The 27,374-nt window shown below is 41.1% G+C and overlaps 1 long non-coding RNA gene across 1 annotated transcript in view; it reads left to right on the top strand.

Annotated features, from left to right (window-relative positions):
* LOC141548206 (uncharacterized) overlaps positions 1-27,145 on the top strand; it is a 246,360-nt gene extending 219,215 nt beyond the window's left edge. Inside the window, exon 6 of the long non-coding RNA XR_012483847.1 lies at positions 27,031-27,145. This is a non-coding gene — a long non-coding RNA (uncharacterized LOC141548206). The remainder of the gene's footprint in view (positions 1-27,030) is intronic.
* The last annotated feature ends 229 nt before the right edge of the window (positions 27,146-27,374 follow it).

Genomic DNA, 27,374 nt, shown 5'->3' with positions numbered 1-27,374 from the left:
TCATGGGGGCAGATGTTTGTCAGCCATGTTGGTTGCTTTGGCTCCTTTTATTATCGGCCAATGGAACTAGGAAGGGGAGTTGAGAAGCCGAAGAATAAAACGCTGAAAAGTTCCGAGATACAAAGTCAGAGAGGCAAGAACCATCACCAATGGTGCTTAGAGTTACCTGGCTCTTATGAAGGCCCCTTTTCCTATGGGACCAGACCCTCATTTGCCTTCTTGGCACATCAAGCTGCACCTTTCTTCTCATCCCTGAGGAAACTCAGATTTCTTCAGTACTCCAGGGCAGTGTAACAATTACCCTCTCCACCTCTGTTGCCTCTAGTCCCTCTTCTTCTGCAGGCTTAACCCTACCATAGACTCTGGGACCAACACTGACTCTTGAAAGGGAAAAATGAAGGAATTCTGGACTGTTAGTTCAGTGACAGCATCAAGGCAGCCTTCCTCTTGGTCTTGCTTGCCTTTGTACCCTGGTTCTAGCCACAGGACTTGATATCGTTGTCCCAGGACCACGGTTGTGCCTTCCCTTCCCAATCCCTCCTAGCTTTAAAATACTACTTCTTAACTGCAGTCCACATGACTGATTTACCTTGACCTCTCCAATCTTAGCAGAATTCTTGCCCATTTCCTGTTTCTGTACTGGACCCTAAATCCTGATTTCTCCCTTTACCCTCAGCTCCATGATCTGTCTGCCTGATGTGACTCCTTCTTGTGCTGACTTCCAGATCTCCTCAATGCCATCTTCTTGTGTTTTCCTATATTTCAGCCCAATCTCTGGAAGCTGGCCAGGTCTAGTCTCATTCATCTGGCTTCCAATAAATAGGCCCTTAATTATGGCATGTCTTGAGAGAGAAAAAAAGAGCAAACTATGAAAAAAGGAGATCGAGTGAAGAGAACTATGTATCATCCTGAGCCAATTTTGACTTTCCAATTCAAATTTCTATCTGGATTGGCTGGTTGGTAGCAAAGACGTGACAACATAAATTGTCTGAATCTTTAATTCTAAGTTCCTATTAATCTAATATTGATAGGATAGACAACAAAAATTCAGCCTCCAGAGGTCTGGGAAATGGGGGTTAAAAGGTTTTCCCATGTTAAATACACAACACTGCAGTTATTGAACCGATTCCTTTATTTGTCAGGGTCCCCACTTCTTTTTCTGAAAAAAAGAGGGCTGTATGGTGCCAGATGGTCCTTCCAGCCATAATGCCATGTGATCACCTGCCTTCTTTTCATCTCTCGTCCACATTGAAGTTCCAAGGCTGACAGACCTAAACCCATCCAGGCTTTTGAGTAAACAGATGATGTTCTACAGCATGCTTGCTTAGATCTGGACCAGATGACCTGGCTATAAATCCTAGCCCTGCTGCTTCCTTCCCTCTCTGGGCTTCAGGTTCCTCCATGCTATATATCTCTGTTCCTGGGAATTGATATGTGTGGGGGTAGGAGTTGTAAAGCTGTCCTGATACCCGGCAGTGTGGAGCCAGCCAGACTGATGTCTCTTAGTCTCCTGGTCCCCTTTGCTCTTGGGCTGGTTCGTTTTTTTTATTCATTCATTTCAGTCATGTTTACTCTTTGTGTCGCCATTTGGGGTTTTCTTGGCAGGGACACTGGAGTGGTTTGCTTATTTCCTTCTCCAGTGCATTTTACATATGAGGAAACTGAGGCAAACAGGGTAAAGTAACTTGCCACAGCTAGGCACTCGCTGCCTGAGGCCAGATTTGAATTCAGGAAGATGAGTTGTTCCCATTTCAGCCTTGGCACTCTATCCACTGCAGCGCCACCTAGCTGCCCTGGGCTGGTTGCTGTGGCTAAGCTATTTGTAACTGACATTCAAATCCTGGGGATGAGGCTGTCTACTTGCCCTCGATGTTAGGAACTCAGCCTCCTGGGCTCTCATGGTGACAAGTCATATATTGTGCTGTGGGCAGATGCTCACCACAGAAGCTCATTATTTGGTTATTTATATGCCTGGGAGAAACATTTGGAGACAAAGGGAAATGAGATTATTAACACCTTGTTTATCTCTAAGCTGTATACAATTCCAGACCCAAAATTAAATTAGAAGGAGACACATGTTTTCCAACTCAAAGGCATAAGTTTGGCTCGCATCTAAGAGACAAAGTCCCCAATATTTCAAACTCTGCCCTTGGCTCCTGGCTCATCCCACCAGGGTGTCCCATTGTCTCTCAAACTGAATGGGGACCCAGACTGATTTATCTTTCCTCCCCTTCCTTGAAAGACAAACAGCAGATAGCAGACTGGCCCCACTTCCCAACAATCGGGAAAATGGGGTTTGAGTAAATGACCTCTAAGGAAACCTTCAGCTCCAAATCTAGCATTTGTGACACCATTTTTACTAGGGCTAGCACCATTCCCCAGACTTGAAACCTGGGAGACATCTTTGGTTCATCTTTTTCCTTTATTCCCTATATCCAGTCAGTCATTAAGGCTTATAATTTCTTCTTTCTATATAATTGCCCCAATTGTCTTGCCATATTTATCAATTTTATATTGACTTTACTGTACTCCACAGAAAATATATTCATTGTACCTACCTTCCTTTGCTTCCCTTCCACTTAGAGTAATCTTTTTGCTACTTTCTGCCGGTGCAAATCCTGCCCTTGCCTCATTTTAAGTCATAATAGATCTGTAAAGCCTTCCCTCACCACTTCAGTCTCCATTGCTCTAGTGGATCACTGTTACCTGGGCATCTGTAGGCCTCTTAGTGAATGCCCTCTCCACACCTCCCGACACACTTAAATTATTCGTATTCATTTTGTTTCCCTAAAACTACACGCTCTGCTCTAGTCTACCCTTCACTTGGCAAACTCTTGGTACTAGTTTAAATTCCTCTTATCTCTTTCAATCATCCTTTCCTTATCATCTTCATTCCTAGCTTATTTATTCCCCATTGTGTCTAGGAATCGTTTATCCTCTCTAATAAATTAAAGCATAGTGAGACATTTCTTTTTTGAATGAGCAATAAAGCTGGAAATCTCTTACTCACTGAGTCCAGCTCCCTCCTGTTAGCCCAATTAATCCCTCTCTGTCGGCTTGCATTTGCTGCTTTCTGCTCAGGCAGGAAAACAAGTATAACATTTGCCTTAGATATCCTTGGAAGGTATAATTTTGCAAACGAAACATCCAAATGATATTTTGCAGGAAATTTAAGGATGGAGAAAACCCTAATGGCCGAATGAACCCACAAAAGGATTCACAGGATAATTGAGTCTGAACAAAGCCTGAAGGAAAATCAAGGACTCTAAAATGTAGAGATGGGTGCGCATCGGGGGAAGCCTGTGCAAATGTGGAGAGGGGGGAGAAGAAAGCTAGATGTAATAAACTACTGATTAGATTGGGGAACAGCTAAGCATGTTGGGGTCTATAATCGTGATGAAATATCATTGTACTATTAAAAATGATAGTAGGAAGCTCTCAGAAAAACGAGAAAAGACTGAGATGAACTGATGCAAAGTGAAGTAAGCAGTACCACGAGATCATTGTACACAGTAACAGCAGTATTGTATGGTGATCAACTGTTAATGACTTAGCTATTACAATGGTCCAAGATAGTTCTACAGGGCTCATGCTGAAAAACCCAATCTATTTCCAAGGAAAGAACTGATGGAGTCTGAATGCAGATCAAAGCTTTACTAGTTTTCACTTCCTTTATCTTTTTCATTTTTTCTGGTCTGTGTCTTGTTTCACATATTTCTAATGTGGCAATATGTTTTGTATGACTAGATATATATTACACATCAAAATTTTACTGTCTCAAGGAGGAAGGAAGGAAGGGAGAGAACTGAAAATTCAAAAATATTTAAAGTTAGTGTTAAAAAGTTGTCTTTACATGTAATTAGGGAAAAATAAAATATTATAGTAAAACAATAAACAAAAAAGAAAGGATATGCAGGATGTCTTTAGGAAAACTTGGGAAAGATTTATATGAGTTAATGCAAAGTAAAATCAGCAGAAAGAGCAAAATATTGTGCAAAGTAACAGCAATATTGGATGAGGATCAACTGTGAAAGACTTCACTGTTCTGCTCAGTTTCCAAGATGAAAAAAAAAATTATCTACCTTCAGAGAAAGAACTGATGGTGTCTGAATATAGATTGAAGCATTCTCCTTTCAACTTTATTTTTCTTGGTTTGGGGAAAGGGCTTTGTTTTCTTTTGTAACATAGCTAATAATGGACATTTTTTTTTTATAATTTCACATGTATAATTTATATCAAGTTGCTTGCTTTCTCAAGAGGTGAGGAGAGAGAGAGGGAGGGAGGGAGGAGAGAGAGAGAGAGAGAGAGAGAGAGAGAGAGAGAGAGAGAGAGAGAGAGAGGAAGAAGAAGAAGGAGGAGGAGGAGGAGGAGGAGGGAGGATTTAGAACTCAAATTTTTTTTCTTTTTTTATTAAAGTTTTTTGTTTTCAAAGCATATGCATGAATAACTTTTCAACATTAACTCTTGCAAAGCCTAGTATTCTAAATTTTCTCTCCCTTCCCCTCACTCCTTTCCCCAGATGGCACATAATACAACATATCATATATGTTAAACATGTTTAAAAATACAAAAACTTTTTTTTCGCAAGACTTTGTGGAACTCAAAAATTAAAAAAAAACACAAATATTCAATGTTTTTCATATGCAATTGAGCAATATTAATGCAATAAATAAAATTTATTGGGGGTAAAGAAAATCAAAGATTTGTATACTTTGACTGGAATATAGAATGCAGAAAGGGAGATTATTGGAAAGAGCCCGTTTGTGTCCTTTGGGCACTATTGTAGTATTATGATTACCTTCACCACTGTCTCTAGTCACCTTTCAATTCTGGACTAATTTGATTCTGTCCATCTGAGTATCCCACTGTCTGTCTGTCTGTCTCTCTCTTTCTCTCTCTCTCTCTCTCTCTCTCTCTCTCTCTCTCTCTCTCTCTCTCTCTCTCTCTCTCTCTCTTTTTTCTTAAGGAGACAGTAATAGCTCACTCCCATATGGCCTTGAGGTGCTATTGACTTGACCAACATCATCTGCAAAATGATATTTATGACTAGAATAGTTTCTTTCTCATTTCTAGGATATTTTTAATGGAAAATTTGTGTTCTCACTGGACTCTTCTGTGGCTTTTGCTTCTGTTTGTGACCTACCCCACGTGAGACCCTGCCAATTCATTTCACTTCCCAAATCAGTGCTCCGGCTTACCCGTGCGCTGTTTATGATTCAGTGGATAAATATCCTCCAAATTGCATGACATTATATTAATATATTCTTTCTTCTGATTTCAAATAACAGTGTTTAAAGACAATTACAGGAAGCCAATTGCATTGGAAAGCCAACTGTTTTGCATATGAAAGCTAATTATAAGATTCTTAATGAGAGAGTTTATTGATCCAATTCATTACAAATGAGTCCACCGTGATCTGGGATTTTCCTGTACTTTGTTTCTTTTTATTTAAAAAAAAAAAACTCTGGATAGCTCATTTTCATACCAAATGTCTTCTAATAAAAAAAATTGTAATATCCATAATGAGCATCAGTGCAGCTTCCATCAGCACAAAGTAGTCACTTCCAGAAGTCCATACAAATGCATGGATAATGAACTAAATTCTGCCGCAAAGAGCCGTCTCGAGTCCCAACTTTGACTCAAGTTTTCTCCAATAATGAGCTGCTTGTTTCGTAGAACACCAAATGGGGCATACCTTCCAAATGGTTCTTTCTGGAGAAAAGAGTGCCCCAGAAAGAGAGAGAAAACACAGTAGGAACCCATTGATTTGGGAGATGGCTGAAGAAATTATGGAGTACAAATGTGAGGGGATCTGATTATGCTCTAGCAAATTCTAAATAGAAGGATTTCTGAGAGAGAGAGAGAGAGAGAGAGGGGGGGGGGGAGGGAGGGAGGGAGGGGGGGAGGTGGTGGGAAGCCCCTTTGAACTGATGTCAATGAATAGAGTAAAATCAAAAGACGTAAATCAACAATAAGTGGGCTGGACCCAGAATCTCATCAGTCTCGGGAACTCCTTTCATGAGAAAGCTCCTCCAGTTAATACTGATGTACACTTTCACATTAGGTCATTTCTACCTCTAGATCATTTCTTAATCCTGTAATGGGCCAGAACTCTGGAAAAATGTACTTAAAACAAGTATTCTTACAACTCAGTACTGTTACAAGTGAGTACTGTTAACTCAGTAGAATTGATGAGACAATGGTTATCTAGTTTAGCATGGTGATTAATAGTTCTTTACTTCAGTATGATTGAATTAATCTTACAACAAATCATGGTTCCCTAGTGATATAATTATTGGCTTATACTCAGTGTACTGCATATAAACTGGGACAAATGCAGCCAGAGAAGGGCTTGGAGACAGACAAGACAGAGGACTAGAGGTGGGAGCTCAAGCTCTCAGAGCCAAGGAGAGAGATTCATTCCATCTCCCAACTTTGTGGTGGCTGGAGGCTGGAGCACAATCCCTCAGACTCAGAGATACTTCAATACAGAGACCGTTGTGGTGGTCCTCCTGCCTCCCCCACAGAAACCAAGACACATTGTGCAGGACCTCCAGAAAACTGGCCCAGGCCCCAGGCAAGGAAACAGACTATGAAGGAGATAATAAAGAATTTGGACTTTATCCCTGGTTATTCTCCTGGTGATTACTCTGCTGAAATGAAGGCTGGTCCCAAGACCTCCAGAAAACCAACCAGAACACTACACAATCCCTTCTTGCTTTGTATGATCCTCCTAAAGTTCAGGTCCTTATCACTTTTCACCCTCCCAGAATAGCCTCCTAAGGGTCTCTCTTCCTCAAGCCTCTCACTTTTCTAATCCATCATCTTAAAGAATTGCCTAGAATTCTGGGAGGTTAACTGGCTTAGCAAATTGACTTGCTCATTATGTGTCAGAGCTAAGTCAGGTCTTCCTGCTTCCCAGGCCAGCTTTTAATCTGCTTCACTACATGGCACTACTGTGAGTGAAAAGAAAAGGAAACTGAGAGTGAATGCTGAGAAACCAGAGTGGCCATGATTGGCCCCAGAGATTAAATAGAGGAACATTTCTCTACTTTCTCTGCTTACTGCTCCCATATCATCCTGCCCTCCCCTCCTCAGCCAGCCTCTGGAGTACCAAGAGATGCAGGCTTCATGCCTTTGATTCCACAAATACCTTTTTTTTTTTTTGTAATCTACTGTGGCAAGAGCTTTATAAAGCTTAAAGTATTACGGCCATGAGTTATTTTTTATGATTATTATGTTCTGTCTTAATTCATCACCCTACCCCTTCTGCTGACTGCCCTGCTACCTTTCCAGAGCCATATTTTAACGTGTGCAGGATGTTGTCAGTCACTTCTCTTTTCTTTTTATACTTTGCTTTCTCATGTATCCTCAAGACTGAATACAGTCAGAGACATCACTAGGGTAGGAAAACTGGCTTTTCTTCAAGGTATCAAACGTAAAGGGTGCTTACAGCACTTGAAATCCTCCCCCAACATGTAAGTAACAGTTCCTCGCTCCTAACTAGTAAGACTAATCAGTTTAAATTGGATGCTCCTTTCTCGTTCTGTCCCCTTCTTTTATTTATTTATTTTTTTATTATTCATTTTTCCAAATTATCCCCTCCCTCCCTCCACTCCCTCCCCCCGATGACAGGTGATCCCATACATTTTACATGTGTTACACTATAACCTAGATACAATATATGTGTGTAAATACCTTTTTCTTGTTGCACATTAAGTATTAGCTTCCAAAGGTATAAGTAACCTGGGTAGATAGACAGTAGTGCTAACAATTTACATTCGCTTCCCAGTTGTCCCGTTCTTTTAAACCTTCTTATTACTACCCTATACTATATACACAGAGGCCTCCCGAAGAGAAGCTTTGAGCCAGTATTCCAGGAGCTCTGCCTCTGGCATTGTGTAGTGTCCCACAAGTACCCTTCCACGAGGGTCTACATTATTCCACTTTTCCTAGGCCTTGTCAGACAACGAAGTCTAAAGACAATGCCAGTCACCCACGAACCATTAGAGAAACATAATTCCTCTGCATAATTTGAGGGGAGAAATCTCACAAGTTCTCCCTTGGTCATCTGGATGTTTCCAGCAAATAGTTCTTTGATAAGAAAGTGGAATTATTTTAAATGTTTGCCTCAGCTCTGCCATTTGGAGATCACTTTACCAGAACATCAAGGGGAAGATTGAAAATTGTCTCATGGTCATCTTCCCATCCTCCTGTCAAACAGTATTCCTGGGCTAAGGCAGATGGCAAGGAACAGATAACATTTCTCCAGAGTATCGGTTACTTTGCAAACACCTGGGGCTTCCCAACTGTGCCCTAAACCTTCAAGGTTGTGTAATGACATGCTGTAATTGCACGACTCTGGGAGATTGGCCACACCGATGAGAAGAGGACCGATGTCCAAATCCACAAAGAGAATTCTGGGGAATACAGAAACTTGTGGCTTTCTGCTCAAGGTTGGCCTCCATTCTGAAGGCTAGCATTTCTACAAGGACTCATGGGGGCCCTTGACACCCCTTTTGAACAATGGAAAACACATTGAAATATCAAAGAGACTCTTAATTGGGATGAAAGAAGGGATGGGAAGTGAGTTCAGTCTCTTTTGATAAGGTTAGAAGAAGAAGATGCCTGAAGCCACATGTCCTTTTCTTCCCCTCAGGAAAGATACACTTGAATCATCCTCCATTTCTGAAAGGGGAGAAGCACCAAGCAAACCCTCTAATGATGTGACCTTAGATGTCATTTAATTTTCCTCAGTTCGCCTCCCATTGCCCCTGTTCAATCCCTACTCACCTCTCTGTTGGACTCTAAATGTTAACTTTCTCTGTCACTTAAAGGGTTGTGAAATACTATGCATTTTCGATCGGGTTTGATCTTCACAACAACACTGTCAAGTATTATATGAGGAAACTGAGGGTGGCCAGTTAAGGGGCTTGCCCAGTGTCTGGCACCTCAGAGGTAGGATTTGGTCCTCTGATTCCTAGGCTAGCATTCATCCCTTTCTCTGAGTCCACAGTCATCCCCTCTGTCTGTAATATTCTGCCTCTCCGTAACTATTGGTTCCTTCTCTCTGGGCCGTCAGGTCTCTCCTGTTTTATAAGTCCTTGACTTGGCCAAACCATCTCCTCAGTCTATGGGTACAATGTCTCCTCCCCTTTTTAGCCTGGTAAAGCTGGCTGTGCTTATTACTTGTCTTTCTTCTGCTCTTAGTTACTCCTCAACCTTCTGCAGACTGACTTCTGACCTTATTTTTCAACTAAAACTGTTCTTTCCCAAGAGATCAACTATTCCTTAATTTCTTTTCTTAGGTCAGAGCTATCTTGATCTGCCCTGGACATTGTGATTCTTGAATATTTTCTCCTCTTTGGATTTTCACGACACCGGTAGCAACGGGAGACAGTGTACTATAGTGGAACAGTGGTCCTGAGTTTGAGGTCTAGCTCTCCCAGTTACTGTTGTGGAACGTCAGGCAAAACACTTCATCTCTCTGGGACTCAGTTTCCTCATCTGTAAAATGAGAGAATTGAATTAGAGAGCCTCTAAGATTCCTTCCAGCTATAAATCTATGATCTTATTATCTTGATAAATCATTTATGCTCCTGCCTCCTAGGTATCTCCCCATTTCATCTGTTTTTCAGCCAGCATCCCCATCCCCATCTCCTTGAACACATGGATAATTGCTTCACATCTTCACTTTGCCCAGGAAGACACAAACTACCTTTCAGAAGAAATCTATGGGGCCAGAATTTTTTGTTTTAATAGCTTTGCTAAAAGAAATAAGTTTATCATGAAATTGGTATATGGGTCAGTTGATATACGGCTGATACATTGTCAAAGAAGCCAGCATTTTTTTTTAATATAGTCAGTTGTTTTTGTTTTTGAGGCATTTTATTGTCTAATTTTTGTGCAGTGTGTTGGATGACATTCAAGGTTAATCTGATTCAGTTGATCTAAGTAAGCAGGCTTATTTTTGTGGTTGGAACCAGCTTTTAAAATTCTGCTAGAAACAGAGCAAATGAATGCATATGGCTAAGTTTTCAGTATTTTTCTTTTAATTCCCTAAATCTATAGATGAAAAAGGGACTATGAAAATTGTCCTACCAAAGGACTATAAGAACTGTGAAATTCAAACCTCCCAGGGACCAAACAACATTTTAATATCCAGCAGGGATAAATAGTCTTCCCCTTTAGAGGGTTTTAATAGACTTTGGCTGAGTAGACTTTTAGCATCTAAGAAGCCAGTATCATAAAGGCAATATTGCCTAGTAGTTAGCGGGCTCAGGAAATCTTGATCTGTTCCCAGGTCCACTATTCACAATTTGGCAACTTTAGTCAAATCGCATCAGGTTTCCTAGAAGAGGGAATTATAACACCTGGATGACCTACTTTTTCCAGTTGGATTTTTAGGGAATTAATAAAAGAAAAAAAAACTATGTAAATATAAATGACCACCAGTTCTTCATCCCCATCCCTGCCAAATACCATATATATTTATGTGGCCAAAATTGTTTGACTCAAACGAAGATTACTTTCTTCATAGATAGTAGGGGATTGCTCCTGCTCCACACGCCTGGGGAGGAGGGATGCCCCCAAAGCTTGACCTACTCCCTACATGCAGACTTGATGGGAGCGCTTGGTTGCCCTCCATGAGAAAGGGATTGATGTTGATATTATAGTTGAGATAGTTTAGAATTTGTCCTGCCCTACCCCCATGATCCTATCATGGTCCACTTTTATGGACCAGTCTAAAACTGTAGAAAGTTATCTACATAAAATATATCAGAAACTTATCCCAATTTTGGCTCATTACTTTGTCCCCACCCAGTATTCCAGGAAACTTTCCAAAAATATGGCTCATTCCTTATTTCTCATTAAGATTCTCACTCCCTTTCCCACTTTGCATTACCCAAAAGGAAGCACACTTCCATTATAGCTTGGGACGGATACATTTACTGTATCTATCCATCCATTTACAGTAAATGTAAGCAATCATAACTCAAAAGACACAGTGGTGAAACTTAAAACAGTGCTCAACACCATGGCAGCTGCTGCCCTAGTAATGACTAAGTTCACACACTTACTTTTCCCCAGGGAAGAATGGTTCCTCAAAACACCGAAGAAGACAACTCCCATTGGTTCTTGTAGTATCAGTCAGAGCTATAAAATGGTGGAATATCCAGACTCAATTCACTCCACGTGGCTTCTTCAGCAATTTCTCAGAGCCAAGAGTCATCCTGGTACTGTTTGTCATTCCCACCATTACTCTGTCCCTCCCCACCCTCTAAATCCTCACGAATTTAGACCCTGCTGAGTTGTCATGTCATCCCTGCTGTAGTTGTTTCCTTTTTGGCCTCCAACCACAGAGATGAGACAGAGAGAGAGAGAGAGAGAGAGAGAGAGAGAGAGAGAGAGAGAGAGAGAGAGAGAGAGAGAGAGAGAGAGAGAGAGAGAGAGAGAGAGAGAGAGAGAGAGAGATAGGGAGAGAGAGAGAGAGAGAGAGAGAGAGAGAGAGAGAGAGAGAGAGAGAGAGAGAGAGAGAGATAGGGAGAGAGAGAGAGAGAGAGAGAGAGAGAGAGAGAGAGAGAGAGAGAGAGAGAGAGATAGGGAGAGGAGAGAGAGAGAGAGAGAGAGAGAGAGAGAGAGAGAATGAGAGAGACAAGAGAGAGAGAGAGAGAGAATGAGAGAGACAAGAGAGAGAGAGGGATAGGGAGAGAGAGAGAGAGAGAGAGAGAGAGGAGAGAGAGAGAGAGAGAGAGAGATAGGGAGAGAGAGAGAGAGAGAGGAGAGAGAGAGAGAGAGAGAGAGAGAGAGAGAGAATGAGAGAGACAAGAGAGAGAGAGAGAGAGAGAATGAGAGAGACAAGAGAGAGAGAGAGAGAGAGAGGGAGGGGGGGGGAGGGAGGGGAGGGAGGGAGGGAGGGAAGAAGGAAGGAAGGAAGGAAGGAAAGAAAGAAAGAAAGACAGAGAGAGAAAAAGAGAAAGAGAGAGAGACAAGAGGGGAGGAGAGAGGGAGAGAGAGGAAGCGAGAGGGAAGAATTTCTCTGTCACATCAGATTGTCCAAATGGGTTTTCCATAGCATGGCTTCCTCTCTTATATACGAGGTTATTGTAGTATATCAAAAAGCTGAATAGTATTCCAGTATTACATTTTTCAAGTACAGCTCAATGGGATCCTCATCACTTTACAGAGCCAGGTAATTCCTACCAATTCCCTATTTCCACTTCCCTGATGGATGAAAAGCAAATGAATGCTATGGAAAGCTCCAGTCACACAAACATTGGCCAGATAAAGATGTCATCCAGGAGATACATGATCAGAGAAGAATATGGACTGGTCAGATAGCAAATGCTGTTCCCCATGCATGTCATTCTACCTCCCACTTCCAGGCCTTTATATAGGCTATAACACATGCCTGCAATGTTCTGTCAAGTCCTTCCCAGTGTTTGAAGTTCCTGAGTTTCTTCATGCCTTGCTTCAGAAGCTTCATTTCAAACTCCTCCATGGGACTTTCACTTGTCTCTGCTTTTTTAAAAGTTCTGTTTATTAAAAAAAAAACAGAATAGAAAAAAAGAAAGACAGAAAAGGAAAACAAAATAGAACAGAACAGCACATTGTCATGTGCCCAGCAGAGTATCAGGGAGCATTCAAAATATAATTGCAATCTACTGTGCACTTTTAAAAATGTTATTCTTTTTATCCCTTTTCATCTCCCCCACTTTCCCCCTCATCCATCAGAATTGATCATCATATAGTCTTGTTGTTGCTGTGTCCATTGATCTCCTGGTTCTGCTCATTTCACTCAGCATCAGTTCATATAAGTCTCTTCAGGCCTTTCTGAAATCATAGCATGGATATATTTAATGGATACACACAGACACACACATACACACACAGACACACACACATACACATACACATAGACATTCACACCCCTCCACAGAACCACATACATGTACATATATATACAACATGCATATATATCTACATATACTCCCCCACTTCCCCAAACAATCTATAGTTTAGCATGGATATATTTATTTATTTATGTTTATTTTTTTATTTTATTAAAGCTTTTTATTTACAAAACACATGCGTGTGTAATTTTTCAGCATTGACAAATGCAAAACCTTCTGTTCCAACTTTTCCCCTCCTTCCCCCCACCCCTCCCCTAGATGGCAGGCTAACCAATATATGTTAAATATGTTAAAGTATATGTTAAATACAATATATGTATACATGTCCATACAGTTATTTTGCTGTACAAGAAAAAATAAGATCAAGAAGGGAAAAAAAACTTGAGAAAGAAAATAAAATGTAAGCAGACATCGACAGAAAGAGTGAGAATGCGGTCCATACTCAGTTCCCACAGTCCTCTCTCTGGATACAGATGACTCTCTCCATCACAGGATTATTGGAACTGATCTGAATCATTTCACTGTTGAAAAGAGCCACATGGGTCAGAATTGATCTTCATATAATCTTGTTGTTGCCGTGTACAATGATCTCCTGCATCTGCTCATTTCCCTCAGCTTCAGCTCATGTACGTCTCTCTAGGCCTCTCTGAAATCATAGCATGGATATATTTAATAGATACGCATACATTACACACACACACACACACACACACACACACACACACACACACACACACATAGACATTCACACCCCTCCACAGATCCACACACATGTCCATATATCTGTATACACAAAATGTACAACATATATCTACATATATTCACACACACATATGTACACATATACATATACATTTACCCATATTTAAACATTAATCTATAACAATATTAGTATGGCTGACAAATAATGTAGTTTTCTCTCTTGATTGAATCTTTAGGTTTGACTTTGTCTAAAATCAATAATTACTCTGCATACTTTTTTCCTAAAAAACTTAACTCTTGAGCCTTATTGTATTTGTGTATATCTCTTCTTTCCTATCCCTGCTAGCTCTTCTACTTTAATTGTTCACCATAATTTGTCTTGCTATTCGTTAACCTCCCTCCACCCTTGTTTTCTTTTTCTACCCTTTGCTTTGCCCTTTACCCATCCCTTTCCTTGTATTTCCTTATAGATTTTGGAGGATTTACCTTTAATGGTATATGCGTAGTGTTGCCTATTTAACCCATTCTCGATGTGAGTAGGTTTTTAGAACTACCAGGTCTCTTCCCCACCCTCCCTCTAATGCCTCTGTGTTTATTATTCCTCTTCATTTCATTTGTATAAATATTTTTGAGCTTCCCAGTGTTAATCTTAAGCATATGGCATACATTTCTATGTAAAAGACATAAACAATCTGTCCATGTTAAGTTCCTTGAAATTAATCATTGGATATTGGCTCTTAGGTGTTAAATTTTCTATTGTGTTAGGGTTTGGTTGAAAGAAACTCCTGAAAATCTGCAAGTTTGTAGAATGTCCATTTTTCATTCGAAAATATCCCTAAATTACCTATGCATATGTACTGTCAAAAATGTTATAATTATAAAATTAATAAAAAAAGAAAAAAAGAAAGAAAATATCCCTAATAATTTTGTTGGATATGGATATTTTAGATGCAGGCCTAGTTCTTTTGGTATAAATGATTTCAGGATTCGCAGTCGTTTATGGTGGCTGCTCTTAATTCTAATTGTAACTCCAGCATATTTGAATTGGTTTTTGCTTGTCTCTTGCAAATTTTCTCTTTGATCTGGAGCTTTTGAAATTTGGCAATCACATCGCTATGTATTTTCCACAAAGGATCTCTTTGTGGTGGTGATGAGTAGATTTTTTTCTATTTTTAATTTCCCCTCATGTCCTATCACTCCAGAACAATTTTCTTGGATTATTTCTTTCAAGGTTCTTTTTTTGATCACGACTTTCAGGTAGTGCGATTATTCTTATATTTTCTCTTCTCAATCTGTTCTCCAGATCTGTGGTTTTTCTTATGTTTCACATTGTTCTATTTTTTCATTCTTCATATTCTGTTTTGTTATTTCTTGGTCTCATAGCTTCACTGATTTTCCCTGGCACAGTTCTAATTTTCAAAGAGTTATTTTCGAAATTAAGAATTTTCTAGTTGGATACCTTTTTTCATAATCTTGTTTTTCTTCCCAGAATCCTTCCCCATCTCTCTATTTCTTAAGGCTTTCCTCCTCTCCCTCCCCTCCCCGATATAATTTTGTAGCTTCTTGGTATAAAATTGGTACTTAAATATCTTTCCACTTGTTTTCCATACTGTAAGACTCCAAGCATTCTTGGAGCAGAGCAAAAGCCTATTTATGTTTTTGTATCCCTAGTACCTAAGAGAGTACACAGTGCCTGGCACATAGGAAATGTTTAGCGAATCCCTCCAAAATTGAATTGAGTGAATAGTAGCAGCCCTCCATGGAAGGCCAAAGTGCTAGAGGATCTCTGTGAGGATATTTGAAATTTCTGAGCTTTTATTTCTTCATCTGTAAAATGAGAGGATTATATTTGATCATCTCCAAGAAGTCTCTTTCGCCTCTAAATTTATTAGCCCAAGATCTTTTGATATGAACACAAGCCAAACAAGACGTAAAGGCCTAAATGAGTCATGATTTGCATTACTAGAGAGAGTAGCCACATCACATTGGAGGGAGTACCCACACCAATGAGGGCACAGACCTCCTCGGTATTGAAGTATGACATGTGAGATCATTTGAATGCCCTTTCATACTAGGTAAATAAACAAATGGGATTCAACTAACCATGGTTACAGTAACATGAAAAATGGCTTTTGCATTAGGATCCAGTTCTTCAGATTCAGAAGCTCTAGGTCAATTGGGAACCCGCATGCGAAGATTTCTAATGTTACCTCAACTCAGGATGGGAATGTGTTTGTCACACTCCTCTAGAAAAATTCAATGAAGAAAAAGTCCAAAGCAATGGCAACTAACAGGAACGCCCAGCATCGGCTCACAGAGGAAACTCAGCCTAAAGATACAAGTTCCCTCCCATGGTGTGCTCTTCTGAAAAGTGTTTTTAAATCAAAGGAGCCGCCTTTGTCCTCAACATTAAAGAAATCTCTCTGTTTCGGTCCTGTAGGTAGCAGAACTTTCTACAAAGAAAGGTGAATCTTTATTAGGAGGTTAAAGAAAACTGTTGAAATAGCACTGTAAAAATGACAAGAAACCATGAAGGTGATCAGGGGTCCCCTACGTGACGCTTCATGATGCCTTGTTGAACAATGAATTCAGCGGCAAAAGGAAGAACTTTTTTTAAAAAGTAGGTCATTAGTACACCATGAAATAGATCAAAAGGCAAAAGCAGGCTAGAATGCTCTTCAGGGCTCTTAACAGAAACCCCAACAGTGTCCTCTGGCCCTTCCTTTCCCCCACCCCCCCACATTACTGAGATTACCCTCAGCTCACATCCTCTAGACAGACTTCCTGCAATGACTAGAAAAGAATATCCCATTGCACTTCTTTCTCCCCTTTTGCTCATCTCTGCCAATAGCATTCCCATTTTCCTCACCAGGAGGCATATTTAGCTCACTCATCCACTATACCTTTACGAGCCCGGTTGATTCTTCTTTGGCAATGTTTAGGATCTCACTCCTTTCTTGTCTAGTCTCATCTCATTCTCATATTGCCACAGTGTGGTTACCTAACTTGTCTCCCATTATTTCCCTTGTCCAACTGATCTGATGGACTAAAATTTTAAAACATTATGTTCATCATGTCCCCTTTTCTGAAATAATATACATTGGTGGGGGCAGCTAGGTGGCACAGTGGATAGAGCACCAGCCTTGAATTCAGGAGGACCTGAGTTCAAATCTGACCTCAGACACTTAACACATCCTAGCTGTGTGACCCTGGGCAAGTCACTTAACCCCAGCCTCAAAAAAAAAAAAAAAAATATATATATATATGTATATGTAAATATATATGTATATGTAAATATATATATATATATATATATATATATATATATATATATATATATATATATATATATATATATATATATATACACACATGTTGGTTCTGTCTGTCTGAAATGCCTCCCCAATTCCCATCTTCTCTAAGGAGCTCCTCCTCCTCTTCTTTCTCTTCCTCCTCCTTTGTCTCTTGATATTTAAAAATACACATCATTTGTCCTGAAGTTCAGAAGTTGTCTGCTTTCTACCTGGGTGGAACTGGAAAAAAAAGTTGGATTTTTACCTCTGGGCTTATGAACTTAACTAAAGAAATGATGTCCACCCATAACTTCACATTTTTCAGCGATGATTTTTATAGGACACTGACTGCGTTGTGGTGATATCAGTCACTCAATCCAAATAGGTAGATTAACAGACATATTGACTGATGTCTGCAGGAGGTGCCGGTGGGAGAGAGAACTCCCATCTAATCTCACCACTCACAGCCCTCCCCCTCCGCCTGAGATGTAGGGCTCATTCTTGCTGTATTGTCCTCTGAGAATTCTCATATTTAACAAGAGACTTTTTTCATTATGAAAATAATAGCAAAAACAGCAGTTTGCATTGTGGTCAACTTAAAGATGCACCAATTTCCCGAATAATTATTGAGTGAGCCTTTGTGTTTTCCTCTTGTGGAAAAAAAATCCTTTCTGCTCATTAGACTGTTTTTATCAAAATTCTCTTTCACTTTGTTCAAACAACAACTCCAATGCTAGTTACTAAGCTAAAAAGCAGAATAATTTCCTTTTAGTCTATGTAGCATTGTAAACAATATACGATGGATACCTTTCTTGTTAAATTAACAAATACAATACCCAGATAACAGTTATGTTATAATAACATACAATATAAATAATGTATGACATTATTTGTTGGCTTTCTGTGTATTTTGGGAAGAAGCACTACCCTTTTGTAACAATCTAATTGACGAACTGGAGTTTTCACCTTCATATAAATTGCCACAAAGAAGATGGGCAGAAGTTTGGAAAAATCAAGAATTTAAGTGGAAAATGTCTTCATTAGAAAAGCTGAAGGTCTTTTGGAACCATTAGCCAGTGTTCATAAAGCCAGCGTTCTGTAATGATTGGGGCAAGCGGGTGAGGAGCCTTCCGAGGTGGGACTGGCACATCCTGTTCTCAGACACCTGGTAAGCCTAGAGGATATTTACTAAATTAGCACTTTCCAAAATCACCTAAGAGTTGCCAAAATATTGACAGCGAGGATTTATCTTACTTCCACCATTTTGGCCAGCTTCACAAACGGCTGTCCTCTTGACCTAATACCTAATGAGAACCTTCAGCTAGCTGACTTCTCAGTCTCCTTCAAGCCCTAGCACATGCTGATCTGGGACCATAAATATGAACTCAAATACTCTAGAAATGAAGAGAAATGGGTTAAAATATAAAAGCCAAGAGGAAAATGCATGCAATGTGGTCATGAGATTGAAAATTAGGAGAAGATGCTGCTGTTAACAGATGGCCTGTTAACATAAAGGGAGGGCACATCCAAGGAAAGCGGGAAAAGGTGAGTGACTCGAAATGAAGGCTGAGACAATCTCTTTACCAATGGGAAAAGAGATTCTGCTCAAGGGGTCTTGTTGTGCTTGACTACATGGCTCAGAAAGAAGAATACATCTGGAAGAACTTGTTCTCCCAAGTCAAAGATTTTAGATCCTCGCCATTGTCCAGAGCTGTTATTCCACTAAGCCTAGCGGTGGGCCATCTTTGCCTGGCAGAGAAGAGAGTTAACTAGGAGTTATCTTGAGGGATAGAGAAGGTACATGTCTAATCCATCAGGATTCCTGTGGGGCTTCTTGGGGAGTTTTAGCAAGTGTGTCATTCTGGCTTCCATAGACAGACTTAGAGGGGGTAATTATTAATATAAAAAATAATGGCTAACATTCGTATAGCATGTTTAGAATGGTCAAGTGCATATATATATATATATATACACATATATGTATATCTAAGGGAGGTAAGTGCTATCATGATCCCCATTTTACAGTTGAGGAAACTGAGACAGACATAGGTTAAATGACTTGCTCATGGTTGCACAACTAGTAAGCATCTGAGGTTTGTTTCCAATACATATCTGCCTGACTCCAAGCCCAGTACTCTTTCTATTCTGCCCCCCAGTCATTACCTCAAAAACTTAGAGTAAAGGTACCAGAAGATAAAGCTGAGGCCCCACTTCCCAAGTGGATCCAGAAACATCCAGCAGGGCCCTAGAGAGAATATCTCTTGGCCTCTTTCTCTAGCTTTCCTCAGGGCAGGCAGTAGCATAGGCAGGAGAACTGGGGCTTTGACCTCCGGAGGCCTGAATTTAGAGATTGCTGATAGAACTCAGTAAGAGAAAAGCAACAGGTCATAGAGAGAAGAATTTCTTTTTCCTCTCTTCTCCCACATCCAGTCAGCAGCACCCCCAGTGATAGCCCAGCTTCGCCCGAATCCCCCCTTGGGCTACATCAGACATGGCTCGGTGATGCTTGTCTAAACCAGGCACAAAATCTCCTGGTTATGGCTCTGGTTATTTGTCTCAGTCTTAGAACTTCCCCATGCTGGGACAACTCCAAGGCCTTACACTAACCGTCAGTGCATCCCGGCACCATGAGTTTCAAGCACAAAGGGCCTTAAGAGCTAGCTCACTGAACCCTTTACTTTTATTGGCAAAGAGTCTGAGGCTCAGGGATGTTAAGTGGCTTTCTCAAGTTCATAAGTCCTGTCCAAACGAGGATTCACACCCAAGTCCTCTTTGGTCTCCAAACTCAGTGTTCTTTTTGCCTGCTAAACACTGGGCATTGTAGATAGGCAGCCAACGGTACATCATGGGGCAGCTTGGGACCTCATGGTTTCGTGAAGCAAAGAGCTAGCCTGGAGAAATGATCTCCCTTTGCAGTGTGTCCTTTGAGCTGAAGAGCATTTAGTCCCATGGCTTTCTTGGTGTCCCAGAATATTCGTCCCCTAGTCTTCCACTTTCATCCACTTCTCTCCCTCACCCCCACACCTGGTTCTCCTCAAGACTCCTCAACATTCCAGGGGGAAAACAGACCGAGGGAGGGATTGGACAAGAAAACAATGTTCCACTTCCTTCAACCTACGTCCCTGATTATCTCTAGCCCAGGAAACCAGCCAAAAGAAGGAAAGATCTTCGGACTTAGAAAATAACTCAGTCGTTAGTGAATGAGGAAAGCCACCAGGATGGGAGGAAATATGAAATTCATGAGTAAAAGAATATAGAAAACAGAAGGAAGAGATGGCAAGGAGCCCTGAAAGTCTTAACTTGTACACTGAGGGTGATCTATAGTGGAAGAGATGCTGGAAGTCCCCCCTTCCCAACTGGCTCGCAAGGGGGTGGGAATGACAAGAAGAGACTCAGACGAGACTCCTCTAATCACTCACCCCTGTCACAATTGTTCCCAGAGACCACAAAGAGCAAAAGATGTGGGTCTGAGCACTCAAGGGAACGCCAAGACTCCTACATTATTAAGAGTGCCTCAACAAGAAGTGTGTGTGTGTGTGTGTGTGTGTGTGTGTGTGTGTGTGTGTGTACCTAGATGATAGATAGATGGTTAGAAAGATGAATAAAAAAATGGAGGGATGATAGATAATTAGATGGATATAGAGATGATAAATGAATAGGTAGATAGATAGGTGATGGATGGATGGATAGATAAATATACATGAATATAGATACAGATGTACATGTTTTGATACATATACATGTATCCCCCTATTGTGTGAATGTATGTATGCTGGAATTAGGCTGGGATAATACGGTAGGACATGCTTGTGTAGGGCTCTAAATGCCAAAAAAAATGATCCTGGATATAGTAGGGAACCACTGGAGTTTATCAGCGAGGTGACATTGTTGGACCCACACTTTTGGAAAATCACTTTGGCAGCTGGATAGAAAATGGATTGAAATGGAAAGATACTTAAATCAAGGAGATCCATTGGAACAGTCCATTAAAGAGGTTATACGGACTTAAATTAGGATGGTGACTTTATGAGGGAGAAAGAAGATATCGTGAAGGTGTAAATGACAATATGAGCAGTGACGGAGAGCCAAGTGATGGTGACTCATTTGCAGACCCGAGTGAAGAGAAGCGTGGTGATGGCCTTGACTAAGATAGGCAGGTTTGGAAGAGGACTGGGTTTGAAAGGAAAGATAAGTTCAGTTTAGGCATGTTGTTTTGAGATACACACAGGCCATCCTGTTTAGAATGTCCCAAAGGCAATTGAAAATGTGCAACTGGAATTCAGAAGAGAGATTAAGAATCTGTCCCTAAAGCTGGGAGTCATCCTCGTAGACACTCTCATTCAGCTCATGGAAGCTGATGGGGTCAACAAACATTAAATGGAGAAGAGAAGAGGGCTCAGGAAAGAGCCCTGGGAAACCTGTGGTTAAAATGATGGGAATAATGATAGGAAGGATACACCTGAAATGGAGAGAGAATCCAGTCACAAAACCCAATGAGACAAACTTGTCCAGTAGGAGAAAGTGATCCAAATGTCACAGGTCTCAGAGATGTTCAGAAGGATGAGACTTGAGAAAAGGTCCCTGGATTTGACAACTTTGGACAGAACAATTCAGCTGAATGATGAAATCGTGAGCCATACTAGAAAGGGGGAGAAGTGATTAAGAGCAAAGGGGAAGGTTAAGTGTAGACATCTTTTTTTCCCAGAAGTTTTGCTGCCACAGGGAGGAAGAGATCTAGTCTGAGGTGATGCTAGGATCTCAAGATTTTTTTTTCCTTTCAAAATAAGACTCGGCTGTGTTTATAAGCAATGGAGAGGGATCCACTGGATAGGGAGAGATTGAAGGTGGGAGAAGAAGTGTCAGATACTCGTGAGAACAATCTGTTGGAAATGATGGGAGTGGATAGGATCAGAGGCACGTGTAGATAGGTTAGCCTTGGGAAGGAAAATGGAACAGAATCAGAGACTAGCATAAAGGAGAGAATGGAGTATGATGTCAGGGCCTTGTGGGTTATAGAAAAGGGGAAAAAAAGGGAGCTCACAACAAATGACCTCGATTTTCTCAGCAAAGGATGAGGGGAAGTCCTCATCTAAGAGAAGGGACAGTTGGTGGTATGAGATGCTTAAAGAAATAGGAAAATGTTTTTGAATAGTCTCTGTATGGAATTGGGGCATGAATCACTTAGGGAGTAGTAAAGGACTACTTGACTTCTGTGAGGGCACAGTTGAGAGTATAAAAGATAAATCTGTAGTGAGCCTAGCCAGCACTGGTTTCCACTGAACTATGTCATTTTTGTCACTACACCTGGGGTTTTATTATTATTTAAAAGTAGGATGAGCATTTAATAAAGACAGGGGAATAGACTAAACTTCAAGAAATATGCGAGACCGTCTTGTATTTCTGACTACTGATTCATGCCCTTTGCTGGATCATCATCCAGGTCATTCCCAGTAACCATAGGCATCTTCCACAAGTTAGTCCTGGACCCTCTGCTTGTTCTTCAGGGCTAACCCTAACCTCATTAGCTGCCATAGATTTAATTATCATCTTTGTGAAGATGGATTTCCATATCTGTATATCCAGCCCTACCTTCTCTACTGTCTTCCAGTCTCTTCTTTCCAACTTCATGTTGGACAGCTAAAACTGACATCTTAAGCCGGACGCTACCAAAACTGAACTCGCTCTCTTTCCCCTTCAATCCTGTCATCTTCCAATCTTCCCTTCTATTATCAAGGATGGCACTATTTACCCAGGTTCATGACCTCAGTGTCCTCCTTAACTCCTCACTCTCTCATTCCACCTATCCGACAATTGCCAAGACCCATCATTTCTATCTTCATAACATCTCTTCTTTAGATCCCTTTTTCTTTTCTGATACAGCCAGCACCCCGGTGTAAGGCTTCATTATCTCATGCCTGGACCATTGCCTTCTGGGAGGTCTACCTGCCTCATACGCTCCCTATTTCCTTTCTCTGCTCAGCTGTCACTTTCCTAAAGCACAGAGCTGCTCTCTCTCTCTCTCTCTCTCTCTCTCTCTCTCTCTCTCTCTCTCTCTCTCTCTCTCTCTCTCTCTCTCTGTCTCTGTCTGTCTCTGTCTCTCTCTCTCTCTCTCTCTCTCTCTCTCTCTCTCACACACACACACACACACACACACTCAGCAAGCTACTATGTCTCTGTTATGTCCATGATCAAATATAAAATCTGCTTTTCTTCAAAAAGCCTTTCCCAAGCTAGCCCCTTCCTCCCTTTCCTATATTCTTATACTTTACTTCCCACCACATACTCTGGTTATTTTGTGATTCCTCACACAAGATACTCCACTTCCCTTTCTTTCCTGGCTTTCTTCAAGTCCCAGGAAAAGTCTCATCTCCTGCAAGATGCCTTAATGTTTATGCCCTCCCCCTAAGATGATCTCCCCATTTACCTTATAAATATCTTGCTAAATCACATAGTTGTTTGTATGTTGGCTCCCCGGTAGACTGTAGACTCCTAGAGGGCAAAGGCTACGTTTTCTTTTTCTTCGTATTCTCAGCACTCAGTACAGTGCCTGGAACATAATAAATAATTAATAATTGCTTGATTTGAGGGCATATGTGAGGATGGGTCACCACTTCTTGGGGTTAGAAGAGACTTGACTCTATACCTTACTAAATAGCCCATTTGGAGCATGGGATACCTGACATGTGGTCATTGATGCTCTTGCCTTGAGACTTTCAGGGAAGGGGAACTTCCTTCCTTCCAAATACAATCCATTTCTGTTTTGTTAATGCCCTTATGGTTGGGATGCTTTTTTTTTTCTCCCATCAACTCCAAATCTGTCTCTCTATAACTCCCATCCATTGTTCCCCTTCTGTCCTCTGGAACCAAGCAGAACATACCCTCAGCCCCCTTGGAGAGGTTGGCCGGCCTTTCACATACATGAAGACAGCTATTTTGCGTGTCCCACTCTCCCTGCGTCCAAATCTTCTCTTCTTTGGGCTAAACATTTCTACATCTTTCAAGCTTTCCTCATATGGCCCAGCCGCAGGGCCCTCTGACTTTGTTTGTCTTTAATCCTTATGTAACATAATGCTAACATCCAATGGTATCTCCCTGATATTTGTTTTCCTGGCGTGCTTTAAAATTCTTATTCTTAATGATTGAGCAGTTAAGCAATGAACAGTGTGTATAATTATTTGTTTGCTCCTGTCATCACAGCATCATTATTCTGCTGCTAGGAAATATGGATTTTATCTCCTGCTCGAGCAGCATATGCATGCAAATAACTTGTGCATATTTGTAGAAGGATATTAAATTCAAGTACTCCTCTGGTGATTTAAAATGGATTAAAACTCCACCACAAAATGTCTTCCCAGACAAAGGATGGACTTGAGAAAAGGACAAAAGTTGATCGGAACGTCACCATCTGACACTTTAAGGTGGGCACATGCGATCCCACTCCCATGGCGCCTCTGAGTATGAAGGCCACCCTAGGTTTATTGGCAAAGTCTATGGATACTCGTGGAATTCTAGATGCTTTCCAGATAGATGGACTTTTCTTAGAGTCCCTGTAATGGACTCCATGACACTTGTCCAAGGATTACCCTAACAGGCAACTTTGGAAGACTGCTGAGTCACAGGAACACTGTCACCTCAATGGGTTGAATAGCTACTCCGATGAAAACAAAAGCCCCTGAAATGGATTCTGTTCACTTCTTTTTTATAACTTTGAGTTAAGATAATATTTCTAAATATCAGCAGAATCAAATAGCTCTTTTTGACATTTGATTTGAGCAAACTCAAATATCAAAAATTCCTGGCTATTGTTCTTATCTCTTCCAACAAATGTGATAAGTGTTTAAAGTGAGTAGGGACCCTTGAGATTATTTATTTTAGTCAATTTACTTAAAGATGGGGAAACTGAAGCCCAGAGTACAGGGATTACCTGCCAAAGTCATATAAGTCAGGTGTCCTGGAACCAGATCCGTGATTCTCTCTAATACATGTCCATATTTCTTTCTGACTGTGCAACAACCTTCAACTTCTTCATTCCAACCATCAAATATGTTTCTATCTTGATTATTCATGTGTCACCAGTAATTTCCAAACACAAACTGATGCCAAGGGCTTCTGGGTACTTCTGACATTAGCCAGAGTTTGAACATTAGACACTTGAGATTAATTTGTCTCTGAGTCAGATGCACACAACACACTAAATTTACTTTGTTTGAAGTGGTGTTGCAAAAAGGGAGGCCTGGTTGGGATCTGGCATTGTCCACAGGTATTTGTTAAAAAACAAAACAAAACAAAACAAAACAAAACAAAACAAAATTACCATTTACTTCTTGCGTTTGCTTTGATAACATCATTATTCTCCCTACCCCAAAGATAGGGTTGAGCTATTTTTGCCTGTGTCTGAATGGTGCCAGCCTGCCACTAGTAGAGAAATATGGCAGTAGGATAGTTTGACGTGCCTGTCTCTGTGATGTCAACTGACATTTGTAGCCGTTGAAATCTATTATTTGTATATTGCAGGTCAACTGTTGGCTTGATGGGTGAAGTTCTCCACGAGCTGCAAACTTTGTTAACTGTACTTGAATGTAATTGGTCTTCTTTAAGTTTTTAAATGATTTCTTTTGTGATCCTGTATATTTTATTCTATTATTATTATTCTATTATAGCATTATATATCATTGTATTATTATATTGTGTATTATATCTGTGAATTGAGAAGCATGATTCTGACAGCGATCTGGAGGCCTACCCAGACTGGGCATGCCAAGCAGGCCCAGGGCCCAAAGCAGAGGAAGAAGCCTTGGGCTCGGTGCTTCGGAAGGCTCTGTCCAGCTCCCAATCCCAGACTTATTCCTTTGGGTCTCAGCACTTCTCAGTTTCTTCTATTACAATAGAGTTATGATGTCCCCAGGGCGGGGAATCTCCAGTCTTTCACTTATTAGTCCCTTCAGGAGGACCGGGGAATCAGGGGGGAGAAGAGGCCCACAATTTTGATCTCTCTGCCTTTCTATACTAGCTTGGGCTCTGACCATCTAAGGACAGCAAGGCTCTTTGGAGATAGCCCCAGAGAGCAGGATTGGTGGGGAGGGGAACTGCAAAATGGGGTGGCAAATCTCCCAACCTTGGCCAGGGATCACCCCTTTGTTGAGCTTCCTGTCTGGACACTAGCCACCCAGCCGGTGCCCAATCGAATGATTGATTAACAGGAGGGGTATGTGTTCAAATGTGTCCTGTTTTTCTTTGGTCTTTAATGGATAGCTCCTTCCTGTGATGGCCTCAGGTACCTGAAGGGAGCTCTGAAATGAATAAATGGCTAAGTGAGTCACCAGTCCTTGATACACCCTGGATGGGGGCCTGTGGCCCAAGCGCTCTGGCTCTGCCCACTTAGCCCAGCAGAATCCAATGATGATAAATTGAGTTTAATACTTGCAATTCCCAGGCAAGAAAAACATGCCACATTTAAATGGAAAACTACCCAGAGGGCTGTTGGGTTTGAGTTGTTGTTTCTGACTGGCAAACTCCTCCAAACATGATTTATAGCAGGAAGAGAGCCAGCACAAGCCTTGAACTTTTCTTTTTGCTGTTCCTTTGTCAAAGCTTCCTAAGTAAAGCCGGCTGCCGGGAACCTTCGAGATCATGGCCACTTGTGCTCTCCTCCACGGACAAGGACGCCAAGGAACGGAGAGAGCTCGTGGGCCCATAGCTGTGCAGCAGCACGGGGCCTTGGCAAGTATTTGGTCTAAGAAACAGAGGCTGAGAGAAATGTCGTGATTTAGAGTCACACAAGTAGTAGGTAGAAGACCCAGAATACAGTGCAGGGTCAGCTGTCTCCCGTCCCAAACATGCAGTGCCTTGTTTTGTGTCCATTATGAATTTGACAGGCATGGACATTTCCATATGCAAAGGACAGAAAAAGAGAGTTCTAGATGAAACTCTATTACTTTTCTTCAGAGAGGATACTGAACAGTCAGACTAATGCTTCTCTGTGTCCCCTTCTGAATGTTCTTCTGCTCTCTCCAAAACCTTTTTCAAATACTTCCTTGCCTCGCTTTTATTTATTTATTTTTTGTATCATGCTCTTTATGCCCTCACTCCCTTTGTAACTCTCTCCCCACCCTAACCCCCAGAATGAAAAACTGCCCTGGTGGCCAAGGAAACAGTCAAGCAAATCCGAGTCACGCGAAGAATGTGTCTGAAAATGGCAGTCTCCTTCTGCACCTACCTGGGGGTGGCGAGCATTCTGAGCCAGTAAGTAGTCGATTCGAACCCACATTTCCCTGCCTCTGATTCAGCTTTTTTCGGATGCAGTTCCCTGAAATGAAATGAGCCAAATGGAGGTTTCCAAGTCAGTCCTAAAAGTGGTGTCCAGGGAGGGGTGTTTTGGTCTACAAAGCCGCTGGAAAATAGTGAGTGGAGTCTGTGAGAAGAGATTGGCAATTGACTGACCTCCCCCCCCCTTTTCCAGAAATGA

The sequence above is a fragment of the Sminthopsis crassicaudata genome, chromosome X (assembly GCF_048593235.1).
Source record: "Sminthopsis crassicaudata isolate SCR6 chromosome X, ASM4859323v1, whole genome shotgun sequence".
Taxonomy (NCBI): domain Eukaryota; kingdom Metazoa; phylum Chordata; class Mammalia; order Dasyuromorphia; family Dasyuridae; genus Sminthopsis; species Sminthopsis crassicaudata.
The sequence above is the reverse complement of the archived record's forward strand: the minus strand, read 5'-3'. Positions and strand labels throughout refer to the sequence as shown.